At 31.3% G+C, this 14,419-nt stretch overlaps 1 long non-coding RNA gene across 1 annotated transcript; it reads left to right on the top strand.

Moving 5' to 3' along the window:
* Positions 1–9,062: 9,062 nt before the first annotated feature.
* LOC126710312 (uncharacterized) lies at positions 9,063–12,460 on the top strand. The gene is made up of 5 exons (XR_007649636.1): positions 9,063–9,311; positions 9,637–9,703; positions 9,816–9,928; positions 10,844–10,927; positions 12,029–12,460. It is a non-coding gene; the product is annotated as an uncharacterized LOC126710312 (long non-coding RNA).
* Positions 12,461–14,419: the final 1,959 nt, after the last annotated feature.

Raw genomic sequence — 14,419 nt, 5'->3', positions numbered from 1 at the left:
TACATTATGGAATTAAACTAAAATGGAAAATTAAATAAGATTAGAGACAGTACTTGCATTGCATGCACTACCTCTTGCAAGAAACTTGGTGGTAAATTACCATTGAGAATGAAGAGTTCATTGATGGTATTGTTGTTGTCTTTCCTTTCTTGAATTGATCCATGAACCATTCACTTGCTTCAATGGAGGGAATTGTGACTTCGAGGTCTTGGTCGTTAATTTGATGAGTGTAAACCCAATGCTACTGGATTTTGATGATTGTGTACTCTTGAATGCCCTCAAGAATACATGGCTTAATTTGAGGATTACACAACATGTTTGCAACACTTGGAGATGAATTACAACATGTTTCAATTGATTTGTCAGTTCTTAATGCCAGGGTTTGTGTTTGGCTGGAAACAATGGATAATGTGATGAGGCAAAATTGTTTGGGAGGTGTAAAAGGGTGTCTAATTAATGTGTCTAAAGATCGTGTCCTTTGCAAAGTATAATGTTATGTGAAGTAACCTAAATTTCCTCTGTAAAGTTCTCATTTGATTTATAGATTTAAAGGTTCCAAAATTTTAATTTTGATATAAATTCCCACTCTTTGAGCATTTAGCCTCGTATTTATTCCCTGGGTCGTTTGGATAAAAGTGCAAATAAAAGACTAAGCCAAAATTTGAAAAATTGATGGACTTCATGTTATATTCAGTGCTTGATTTTAGTGTTTTTATTTGCTACATCATATTTTCTTCATCCATAGTTGACGAAAAAGACCTTTTTGACAAATATTTTTTTAAAAAAAATTAAGAACTAAATTGAAATATTAGAGACTATTTTAAAAATGAGACTATGATTGAGGACTAAATATGTAATTAAACCTCTCTTTTTTATTTATTTTTATGAATGGATTTTGCTAAGGAAGGTTTTAAAGTTTTAGGGCATGCACAAGTTATGGAGTGTATAGCATGTCCTAAAATCTATTATTTATTTTTATTTATTTTTTTTTTTTTTTTTTTTTTTTTTTTTTTTTTTTTTTTTTTTTTTAAATCGTCAATGTAATCCTACTCTTCCCTCTCTCGGAAGTTGGAACCACTCAAACCTAAGTCCATAAACCCCTAAGTACCAACTCGCCTAACGTAAGCCGTAGTAAAATCCAACAAGTTAGAACAACATAATCAAACTATAAACAAATATAGGTTTTAATAACAAGTGCCCGAACAGAATTTGTTCAAAATATATTAAAATTTCAATTATGAATTGTAATGTATACCTATCAATGTTTCACTACTGATTGTTCGGTAGAAAGACTGAACGTAAAACGTGGGTAACAAAAACAGCATAAACTAGCTGCATGTGTGGTAAAGAAGTTAGTGAAATTATAACACCACCAGGAAGATATCTCATACAAACAAATACCTAGCAAAAAGCCCAAAAAACAATGAAAACAAATTCATAATTATAAGTCTGTTCCACCATAAACGTTGCTTCAACAAGATTCCATATTGATTTTTTTTTTTTTTCTTTCTTTTTTGGTAAAAGATTAGAAGATTCCAAGTAATTATATAAGCACTTTACTCCTCATCAATGCCGGCCTTGTGTCCTCATGGGCTAGAAATTAAGGTTGGCAACAATTTATTGTAAGCTGGAAAGAAAAAGGAATCAAAGATTTGTGGTCATCTTGCTTCTATTATTGTTAGTCAGTAAAACATTTATTAGTGGGATGAGTTTTTAATCATTGCCTAGCGAATTGTCATTTTTTTACCATGAAAAGAAATGAAAAAAAGTCGACAAAAAAGAGATTGGAATTTTCTTGATTCCCCAACAAGCATTTTCTTGATTGTCCTGCCTAGTTATAATTTGAATCATTTTCAATTGTATAATAATTGTGTCCCTTGTCTCGATCCAATTATTATGAGTCTGATACTTAGGACCTCAATTTAAACTAATGATCTGAAATAATTTCTATATCGAAGAATAAAAGGATGTTTCAAGTTGTCATAATGATCAAAAGTTCAAGATTAATGGCGAATAATTTGGTTCCATATTACATAAAATTGGCCACACGATTAGATCTTGCTGCATTATTAAAAATGTGAAATACAATGGGCCCTAAGCATTACTGGTTTTTTTTAGTTTATATTATCCCTCAAGAGTATGGAGCCCATTTGGTTGAGCATTTTGGGTTAAAGCTAGTGATGCCACGAAGGCGATTGTTAGAGAACATTAATGATGGAAAATTGAAACTACTACAAATGTCACTAGGTAGCTTTTTTCTTTTAGTACCTGAGGATATTATATTAAACAACAGAACCAAAAGGAGCCACTGAAATATAACTTGTAAGAGTACAGACCAGAAGTGTCTAAATTAAACAAAAAATCAACTTCATTAGGAGGAAAATAAAAGTTTACAAATTAAAGTCTTCAGATTAAACACAACCTTGCTTAGCTAAGCTAAGCATCAGCACATAATGAACTGTTAGAAGAAGAGAGAGATGAGACCAGATTAATAACAACTAAAGCATCTAAGCTTAACAAACAAGAGATGAAATGCCAATATGAGAAGCTATGGTCAACCGATCGGAAAATTTTTGTATGAGACGATCTCATGAGATACTTTAGAACCCATATGTTATTGAGACATAGGTATCATGAGACATGGGACCCACATGTCATTAAGACGTAGATCTCATGAAATCGTCTCATAAAATATATACAAAATAACTTATTAGATGTCATTGTCTATTACCGTCAAATCTTGATTTGCTATTTAGAAGAAGAAATGAATGGGATGCATATATGATATATTACAGTACTTAAAGCCTTAAAGGGATTGCTTTAAAGAAGTCTATCGCATAATTAATAGGTATTAAGATACTCGATATGCCTAGTGATTATTATTCTCCAATTTAATTCTTTCTTTTGTGATGTCAACTTGCTTTTATCTTATTTATTTATGTATTGATAATTACAATGTAGAGGGGAATTTGAACCCTTTGTTATATATTTCTGTTAGAAACACTAGGAAGTGTCAACCAATTGGGTCACAAAACTTTCGACAACTTACTTTGTTATTCTGTTATCAAGTTAAATTAAACTTTTTAATGAATTATTAATATTACAAAATACATACTGGCAAAGACTTTTGCATTATAAACCATAAAATATTTTGATAAATTAAATACAAATATAAAACTGTGATTTGAAAACAAGAGTAAAGATAATATTTATGGAAACATTGGTGTAGGGACACGATTTGCGTTAAACCACAGTTGAGTTGGGTTCGCACGTAAATGGGCCCATACAATATCATTTGTAGAGAGTGGGATCGAAAGGCTAAGTCATGTTTACCCGGCTGTGGTTTTGTTAAGATGTTTATGCATGATTCCAGTATATTTGCCTCTGAAGCCCTTTCTCCTTTCCATGGGACTGCCGGAGCCCTCCTTTTAGGTTACATATTTTTTCTTTTATACTCGCATGCGTTCAATTTCCTTCGTCCACGTGTAGGGTCGACCCTTTCAAGACTGATACTTGTCCCATCAGTCTCAGACTTAAGTCGTTGAGAGTTGTCGATAAAGTTAATGGATAAGGCTCTGTTAGGCGCAGAGATATGCATGGGGAAGGCGGCAAAGGAAGCCTCTCTTAGATATTTTAGATTTCCCCTGCGAGCACACCCATTTACCTTTCTGCCCTTTTTCTTAGGTCAGCCGAGGACTGCACTGTCCTCGGCTGCTTCTCCGGGCCAATTGGGCCACTCTATTCTTAAACTCTGGCCATGACCTTTTTGGGCTTGGGCCTTTGGACCCTTCATCAGCAAACGGGCCTGGCCTGTCGATTACTGGACCCCACAATTGGTGAATTGAAAATTTCTGATAGTGTTTTACTCCGTCATTCATGTAAATAGTGAGGTGCATGGAATATTTATCAAAGCTAATGTTTGAGGGAGAACTTTTCCCTGCTGAATATGATTAAAGGAGAACATAAGATGAAATATACTTTTGTTTTTGACAGGTAGATAATGGGGGAGGAGAAGGAGGATTCAAATTACAAACAAGACACTATATGGGATGTTATTATCATTGAACTATCACTTAAATCTGAAGATAGAATATACTTTGCTTTAATTAAAGTTGGGAATTGGGACTAGAAGCACTTTAAACATTATAAAAAAGAAAAGACTTCCTACCTCTTACATTATAAATACCCAAAAATAAAATCAAATATAATTCTAGGCCAAGAGTTTATTCTACAACAATTTAAAAGGATTAGGAACAAAATCAGATACAACAAAGCATCCAATGGTTTTCTATTATTGAGAGGTCCCATAACCATAGAAATGGTGAAGGAAGTTTAGGAAATTAAGGGGAAACAAAGAGTTGAAATAAACTTAATTAGAGGCATGGAATGATCCTTTTCTTCTTTCTCACTCAACTAAAAGGCAAATTGTAATAATTGGATCCAACTAATTTACCATGATTCTATACGTAGTGACCTTGGAAAATGTAGTGAATTTCTTTTTATGGTGTGCCAAATCTGTTAAAAAGTAAATTTGAATATGGATGTTTATATATATATAAACAATAAACACAGCCAGAAAATTCACCCATCTCTTGTTCGTCCCTCGCCTGAGGTCTTGAACATTTTCGGTTAATTTTTACTTTAAAACATTTTCGGCTCTTTTAAAGTAAAGTAGGCTCCTCTTATATATGAAAAGGGTATGAAATAAAATGATAACATATAACGGTAAAGCATTGGAACTTTAACGGGCTAATCCTTTGGACTTTTAGTTGTAAAATATATGAGCATTTTAACGGGCTAATCCATTGGGCTAATTTTGAACTTGAACGGGCTAATTCATTGCAATGGATGGGCCTAAGATGGAGGTGAATAGAAGGCAAGAAAAAAAAATTAAATTTTACTTTTTTTTTTTTGGTCCAGATAAATTTTCATTTTTTTAATGATATTTTCTTTATTTTATATATGAATTTTAATGACTGTCTTATCGCATGATTAGACTCTAGTAAAAATTGATATTGGAAATTGCACTAATTCAACATGTGAATATACATGAGAAAATTGGAATAAATCATAGAATCCAGAAACAACTAATAATGACTGCTGAGGTTTCACCATATCCTAGGTTCAAATTGGACTCGTGTGTGGTACAAATGTTTAATATAACTCAATAAAATTATATACCACCAGCGGGTGTGGTACAACTTGTAGATGACTGATGAGGTTTCACCATATCCTAGGTTCAAATTCTCGCAAGAACTGTAATTACAATTTCTAGTAAGTCCCAGAAACCAATAAAGTTTGGGATGTGTGTGAGTTTGAGCTTTCCGAGCTCCAGTTTGAGCTGGTAGTACCCATGGATTTATCCAAATGTATCGTGAGACATGGGACAGTGACTACCACACACGAGTCCCCTTTTTTGTTTCTAAAAAAAAAATCAATAAAATATTATATATTTTTTATCTTGATGAAACCGTGAATGAAACCCCAAGAATTACAATCCCTCTCCCACTCAACTCTCTTTCCCTACTACTTGGGAATTACTCTTATCCAACCATTCCCTCTCAAATCCATCTTAGACTGGTGCAGCTCCACTTGGAGCCCAAGGGGTTCAAATGAACCCCTTAAACTCCCTCCACCCCCCCCCCCCCCACCCCTCGCTACCCCCACAAAAAAAAAAAATTATATATAAATTAATTTTTTATTTTTTATTTTGACACCCTAAAATAAAGATCTGAACACCTTAATTTTAGAATTTTTTTTAAGCTCTACTGAAATTAGTTTCAATGTGATCATAACAATATCTTAGACATTTTAATCATATAAAAAAAATGCTCAACAACAAATCAATTTGATCTAAAATTTGGAAAAACAAATTAATATGCCCAACAACAAAAGTAGAAATTTATTAATTTTAAACTTTAGAAAGGGCTCATTTAGATCTTAACAAATTTGAAATAAATCAATCAAATAGGAGATCAATGGATGAATAATTGTTTGACCATGTACATTGAAAGATATATAGCTTGTATGATTGATAATGCAAAATATGAAACATCATAGAAAGCAATTGTTAAAAATTTATGTATTTCGGTTTTTGTTTTTGTTTTTGTTTTTGTTTTTTTGTTGTGATGTCGATATATTTAAGGGAGGACAAGATAAGGGGATTCCTATCAGTAGCGGCTCTCAGATTTTTTATAACGGTCAGTATTAGCAAAGTTAGGAATTTATCCTGGGAGATGAGTAAAAAATAAAATAATTAATTACATTTTTTTTTTTGTATCTATAACTTTTTATTATATACAATAATCTAAAATAGTATTTTAAATACAATATAGTATATAATACAACCATATTATACAGTAGTTTAAAAAAAATTAATAGTTTAAAAATAAGTAAGACAACGACTATTAAATTCATAAACAAATAAAATTGAAAAACTAATCATACATTTATATTCAATTAATAATAACTTATTATATTTATATTTAATATCAAATAAATAAAAATATATGATAAAAAAGAATAGTAAAACACCTAGGAGTAGGATTGTAAGTGTAGGGACATGATTTTCAACCCAGGCCCAAAATGTAGAGGATACTGGTCCAGTGAACCCAGTACAATAAATTTGTAGAGAGTGGATAGAAGAACTAGGCTTTAGTGAATGGGATAACAGTTATAATGAGTTTCTAAGACAATCAAACAGAAACGAACCAAGTTTGTACAAGAAAGTTTGTCCTTCGTACAATTTGAGGAGTTCTGTTCTAGTATATATTGGATGATAATGGTACAGGAGTTGTTGAGATTGCTACAGTGCTTTCTCTTCTCCTTTTTTCTCTCCTCGATCTCTGGGGTCTCTACCCTTATTTATACCACATATCTTCTTTCATCTCCACCCAACACGTGGATTAGTTGATGGTTTATACTGATACTTGTCCCATCAGCCCCCTCTATAAGTCTCTTGGGGTGGTTGTAAGACTACAATAATACTGTGCAGAGGTCACTTCCTCATTAATGCGGCCAAGGAGTTAGCTAGGGTGCATTCAATGCGGTGACAGCAGCTTTTCCCAAGATATTTTGGGATTCTTCTTTGTCTTTTCTTCTTGCAATGCTTATCCATATTTCCAGAACTTCATGGATCGCACCTCTAGATGGCAGGCATCCTTTACGGACCTCAGCCTTGGCTAGCCGAGGACAAATTCATCCTCGACACAAACTCCTAGGCCATTATGTTCAATATTGTCTTCCTTATCCACTAGCATGGGTTTCCTTGGCTATACTTACCCATCCTCGGACAACCCCTAATTCTCGGCTTAGGCCTTAAGCCCAAAACCCAATTGTATGATCTAGGCCCATGACCCCATAGTAAGTAAATGTGAAACTAAAAAAAAATATAGTAACTAGTATAAGTTCTTACTTTTGAAGTGTGTGGTTTTTTAACCATTCATGTGGTTAGTCTCTTGGAATTGGAGCAAGTACTAAAAAACTTCTTGAACTTGAAAATCTATAAAGCACTTATCAAACTACTTGATCGGATGGAGAGAAACATTGAGAAAACATCAAAGGGAGATAGAGAGAGAATGAGGAAAGAATCATAGATGTAGATACAAATTTGTTTATTGTACTTGTGGTGTAATTTTTGTTGATGAAGAAAAAAAGTGTATGGAAAAATAGCTTTATTTTGCTATCAACACCAAAGTAAGCCAAAGTTTAGAAGACAGTTTTTTTTTTTTTAAAAGGAATGAGCAAAAATTTTAATTTTTTTTATTTCTTATAAAATTAAATATTTTAAGATTAGTGCTATAGACATAACATTTTTACAAAAATTTCACAACAAAATCTAGGTGGCAAGTTGTTAAGGTAGGGAAAAAAAATTATCGATGTTAGTTGTAGGTCCAAATAAAAACCTTACAACTTAACTTATATTATGAAATTATTGTAAAAATATCGTAAAAGTAGCACTAAGATGATTATATTTAGTTGTATTGCAACTGGATTTTAAACAATTTTAGGGTCAAAGTGTTCAAATTTATATATATATATATATATATATATATATATATACAAGCCAAGTCGGGGGTTCACTTGAACCTCTTAGGTCATATGTAATGCATATAATTTAAAATTGAAAAATGAGGAGCCTTGATCAACATTTATTATTACACAGCCCTAAAAAATATATATTTATTGTTACACATGAGGTGAAAATTAAAGCACTCATTTAAATATCTTGTTCTTAACCACACCACCCCCCCCCCCCCCCCCAACACCAATAATTAGGTCATAGGAAATCATTGATCTAGGATGTGATGTAAACTCAAAAGTCTCATTTTATACTCCCCAAGACATATTTTTGGCTCCACCATTATGTCCTCTTCTATATGAAACACGTATGAATGAACTAATAACATTAAGGTAAAGAGGAATTCTTCCCAAAAAAAGAAAAAGGAAACAAAAAAAAAAAATATATATATATATATATATATGTATATGGGTTGGATTTAAGTTACATTTAGTGTAACTTTAAGCAATGTTTTACCACCTAATAACTTGTTATAAAATTCAAAACTTGAAAACATCACCATTGAATTGCATGTTCTATATGTTCTTAATATTCATGCTAATTTTTATGTCAATTGGATGTTATTTACCATTCAATCCATAAACTCATCTTTTATGCATTATTTTAAACTACAAAAATTCGAATTTAAACAATTGATTGATGACATGATTATTAATCTTTGTTCACCATGAAAATTTGCAAGTATGGATAATCTATATATATATATAAAACCGAAACTTTTGAAACTCCCACAATTTTCCACATCAGCATTAATTAATTAAATAATAATTAAATATTTTAATTAATTAATATAATAATTACAATATTTCAGCATTAATTAATTAAATAATAATTAAATATTTTAATTAATTAATATAATAATTACAATATTTTAATTAATTAATATAATAATTACAAAATACAATAATTATTCAGCATTCCCCCACCAAATACACCCGATACTTCTTAAAAAAACAAAAAAAAAAAAAAAAAATCTCTCTCATTTGTCACCCTAAACTCGCCTTCCCCCTAACTTAAATATCACCCTTTCCTTCACCCAAAATCAAAACCCAAAACCCAGTTCCTCCCACCGCCGTCGCCAACACAGATCACCGCCACCGCATTGATTTCTCTCTACATCTCCATCGTCTGTTTTCTAACATCTGCGTTCATAGTGGTTTTTTTTTTCCTAGGGTTTTGATTTGGAAAACCGGTTTTGCTGTTGATTCACCACCAATCTCCTCTTTCACAGGTAACGTCTTTTCTCTTTTTTCTCTCTTTAGAGCACCGGGCATTCAGGTTTTTCTCTCTCAATCTTTGGGTTTTCAGTTTTGGTAGATATTTGGATTCCAATTGGTTCTTAATTTTTCCACTCCTACATAGAATTTTGATTTTTAGGTTTTTGAATGTTTTCGTAGATATTTAGATTCCAGTTGGTTCTTAATTTTTCCACTCCTACTTAGAATTTCGATTTTAGGTTTTTGAATTTCTTGATTTTGGCTAATCAGAGAATGTTCCGTGACAACATAGCTAATAAGAATGCTTTTAAATTTTCTCAATCTTTGCAAGTACCTCAGTGCTGGTGATTGTAAGGGAAAACTTCATATCTATTACCTACAAACTTCTGATTATTCATGCTTTCAGGTAATGCATTCACCTACATGCAGTTTTGAAATATTCCTTTCAGGATATGCTTTCTGACAAGCGTTTAGGTCCTATGCATCTTAGAATATTAAAATTTTGGAAATTTTGGCAGGGTGCTCATGACTCAAGTAAAAAGGAGGCTAATTCTGAAGAAGCCACCGATAGACAGTCCTTCCTTGCATCAGGGGGCCGCTATTGAATGATCCATCTTCATGATGTCAGTAGGTTTGCTACTTTCCTTTGTTTTTTATTTTTATTTTGTTAATCTCTGCCCACTCACTAGAATTTCTGTACTGCTGTTTATCTCTAGGAGTTGTGGACTTCTTTCATTGTAATTTTGGATGGTTCTTGCTTCATTTTGAACGAAATTTCCTGAATTTGCTGCAATCCTTGATGGATATTGCTTAATGAAAAGTTATCTGTCTCATATATGTGACTTCCAACTTTTTTTTTAGTCTAAGTTTTATATCAAGGTTAGCAATCTGACACTGACCCAAAAAACAAATGAAATAAATATGACTCTAGGCTTACTTTGTCTTGAAGATTTTCTGTTTTTTTTTTTTTTTTTTTTTTTTTAAGTGTATACGATATATGCTTACATTAATGATTTTTTTTTTCCATATAGCAGGTAATTTGTTTGTGTATTTTGAAGACATTTTAATGGGTAATATAATATTTTTGTCTTGGTTTGTGTCAAATTGTAATTTATAGGTCTTAATTTTATGTTTTCAGTTAGGCTGTAGCTGTTGCTTTGCAAATAGCTTTTGTTTGCAGCATATATTTTTTGAAATTTATACATATATTTTTAGGACTTGAACTTTCTACCAAGAAGACATATGCTAGGCACATGGAACTTTTCTTCCTTCTAATTTCAATTGGGTATTTGTTCTTGTGCTCCTTATTTTGAATTATGTCTGGGCAATTGATGTTTGTCTGGATTTTTGCTGCCTAGAATGTTACTTTTATGTGGATGAAATATCTTAAAGTGCATATTGGGTTTTCATTATTGGATATTTTGTTGCTCTTATTACTGCAAGGCTGAATAGAGTCTTCCTTGATTGCCTATACAAACATAGATGATTTTGAAAGAATTGGAAACGACATTTATTTTTTGGCTTTGGAATATATTTTTGACTGTAGGGAAAATGTCATATCTCAATTGGGAGAGGTTGAAGAAGAATAGGGTCAAAGCCGAAGTTCGACATGGAGAGATTATCTCTTTTGGTAAGAATATCATTCCATATTTTTATATATGATAAATGTTACTGATGTGTTAGATATTTACTTTAAAAAAAAAAAAAAAAAAGGCTTTGGGAGAGGTGGGTTAGGCTGATTTCAAGACTCAAACTTGGAACACATTGCTTGAGGCAGACATAACTTGCCATTACAATGTCTTTTATTTTAATTTTCTCTATAATCTGTAGGATTGGTCTTTGATTCTGTAGGTTCCTTGAACAAATTGAATTTGAGGAATTGTTACCCTTAAAACATATATTCTAATGCTTTCAAGTGATCATGTTTGACAACCTACATAGTTATTAACCATTTTGTCTCCTTCAACTTATAACTTGCATTTGAGTTTGCATTTGTTTACAAAGAAGTTCTTGTGTCTACACCGATGCCAAATGGTGCAGTTTTAAAAAGAAAAGAATGTATATTCTTGATTATGTGTTATACAGTTTAATGGTATTTTGTTGTATATTTGCTTCTCATAGTGCTTATTAAAGGTGGCTGTATTGGATATTGCATGATAGTGGTAATGTTTTTTTAGAGACTTTTAATTATTGATTTGTCTTTTTCAATGTTGGGCTTTTCTGGGTTTTGCAAACGTCTTGATTTGAATTATATGGAGTAGCAAGTATGGTTAAGCTGTATATAGGTAAATCATTCCAAATTTTTGCAACATTCCCTATTATAATGTTTTGAAGATAAAATGTTAAGGATAGTCTTTTAAAAATATATATATATATATATATATATATATTATGTAGAGGGTTGTAATATTTTGTATATTAAGCAAGTTTAGGGGTGATATTGTCAAATTTACATCTTGAGAACTTCGAAATCTTTGTGAACATATAATTTTTTTGTCTGCCTCCTATCCATGGCTGTGGCATGTTCCTTTTGATTTTAGGGTAAGGGTTCTACAGATTTCTTAGAGTAATGCAGGATGGAGGTTGTCTAATATTAGCTTTTGAGTAAAATTTGATGGCCAAAATTGCACCATTTAGCTTTTGAGCAATTTTGCCATTGTTAGTTGCAACATATAGCTTTTTAAGTGAATACGTGTAAATTTGTTCAAATGTTAATTTTTATGCTTTACAGAGCTTGGAGGAGTACTTAAATTTGATTCTAGATGATGCTAGAAAAGTCAACATCAAGAGGAAGAGAAAAAAACTTTACATGGGTTCATTTTCTCATTTTCCTTTACTTTTAATCTCTTAAATGTGCATACTCTGAATGTGGTACATCTATTTTGTTATGGGTCAATTACATAAAAAAAAAAAAAAAATGTAAAGGGTAGATTCTTCTTAAGAGATGCAACACAACAACCACCTCTCTCTCTCTCTCTCTCTCAATAGTGGAAAGTGATGATTTCAGCAATTGTGTGAATTGGCATTATGTTTCTTTTTCAATCCCATTGAGGTCTAGCATCTTTGTTTACTGGCAATGTTAGAATTTAAATACATCTTGGATATCAAGAATGATTAATGTAATTATGAAAGATATTTGATTGAATGAGTATGAAATTAACTATATTTGTGTAATTAATTGTATTGGAGTGTACTTATATTAGTTATATATTTTCTAAATATGATCTCAAGCTCTTGGTTATCACGATATCTCATTGTATGTGATAGATTTTATTGGTTTGGTATATAATTTCTACCATGATCTTGATTTTTTTTTTTTTTTTTTTTTTTTCATATTGGGGAAGTTATCAATAGCTTTCCCGTGCATCGTACGGGTTAGCGACTAGTATATATATATATATATATTTATATAACGGTAAAGCATTGGCACTTTAAAAAAAAGGGTAATCCATTGAACTTTTCGTGGTAAAATATACATAACTCTTGGATACGGGCCTGTTGGATTCAGCAGAACCAACTATTAGGTTCATACCTGAAATTGCCCAAGCCTGATTTTGAACTTGAACGGGCTAGTTCCATTGTAATATATGGGCCTACCGGGCTTTTGCTGCAGCAAGGTTTTTCTACCAAAAGATTCAAACAAACTTGAAAAGATTTTAACTAATTATTTTAAATAAATTTGACTAGTCATTTTTTTGGGTTAGTTTTGATAAAAAGGTAGTCTTACATTATGTGCTTTTGGCAAGTTAAAATTATTATTTTTTCTTTTATTTTTGTTATCTATATTATTCTTAAATTTTAATTATAATATTGAAGTATAATCTTTAATTGATATTTGGATTCATTCATTGCGCAAAGACAAAATACTAGTTATTATATAATATTAAAATTTGAGTCTTAAAAGTCATAATTGTCTCAATGGATATCCTCCCTTGTGCTACATAAATTTATGATAAAAGAATGCTCACCACATTATAAATACTTTAAAACTATCAAGTTATTTCTTCTCTAGATGAATTTTTATTACCAATGTTTTAATGAGTTTAAATTATGATTTCAATTAAAAAAATTTCTTAAGTTTTAAAAAAAATTAAATTTATTTTTATTTTAAATTACTTTTCATCTATCGTAATTTTAGTTTTTTTATTATATTATTCATTAGCTTTTAGTTTTAAAGGAGTTTTAAAAATTCATCCTACATGATAGGCTTCTGTCATATAAATTAGGATGATTTTTTTTTTTTTTTTTTTTTTTTATAATTTCTATTTGTTAGTGTTGGGATTTAAGAACCCATGATTGTGTTGGCAAACACATAAACAAAACATATTTTATTATAGTTTTTTAGAGCCTATGAGTTTGTCAAAACATGTGCTCAATGTTTTGCAATTCAGTGTACAAGTCTGGGAATTTTAATTCATCTCAATTCATTCTTGACTCAAAGACTTACAGACTTGACCGATTAAACTGTGTTTTCACTGAACTAGAAATTTAGCCTAATAGCCCATCAAGTGTTTATGGGTTCAGTTATATTCGACTTAGTATATAAGTAAATCCCAATACAAGTCCAGGAAGATTTTTGGAGCTGTTCTCATACAGATTTAAAGGTTCTATGCCTCTTGCTCCCAAAAGTTTCTACTGATGAACTTCTACCATCAATTTGAGATGAGGATCGAGTCAAAGTTGTTGCTATTCAACCATTAAGCGTGCTGAATCTAAAACCTTTACGGATGATCTTGAAGTCGCGAATAAGAGGTTCACATTGCAGTGGGTTGCCATTAGAGACATCCGTGGATCATGGAGCTTAATTTGGTAATTGTAGTTAAGTTTATAAAGAATTGAGTTATTAAGCCTGTAAACTTCCATATGATAGTTAATTTGTTACCTAAGGATAATTAGGTTAAATCCCTATTATGGGACATTTAATTCTATTGGTTTTCCTAGTTCATTATGTTATGTCTTATATTTACATTTTGCATTGCTTGATATTGATGATTGTTACATTAACCTAAGACTATTCATAATAAATCTAATGAAAAACTTGACCTTAAAACTAGTTAGTAACTCCTTTGATGAGGGTCTAAACCTAACAGTTTGAGATATATGAAAAGTATTTGATTTATGC

This window comes from Quercus robur, chromosome 12 (genome assembly GCF_932294415.1).
Source record: "Quercus robur chromosome 12, dhQueRobu3.1, whole genome shotgun sequence".
NCBI classification, from domain to species: domain Eukaryota; kingdom Viridiplantae; phylum Streptophyta; class Magnoliopsida; order Fagales; family Fagaceae; genus Quercus; species Quercus robur.
This window is presented reverse-complemented; position numbering and strand designations above follow the sequence as displayed.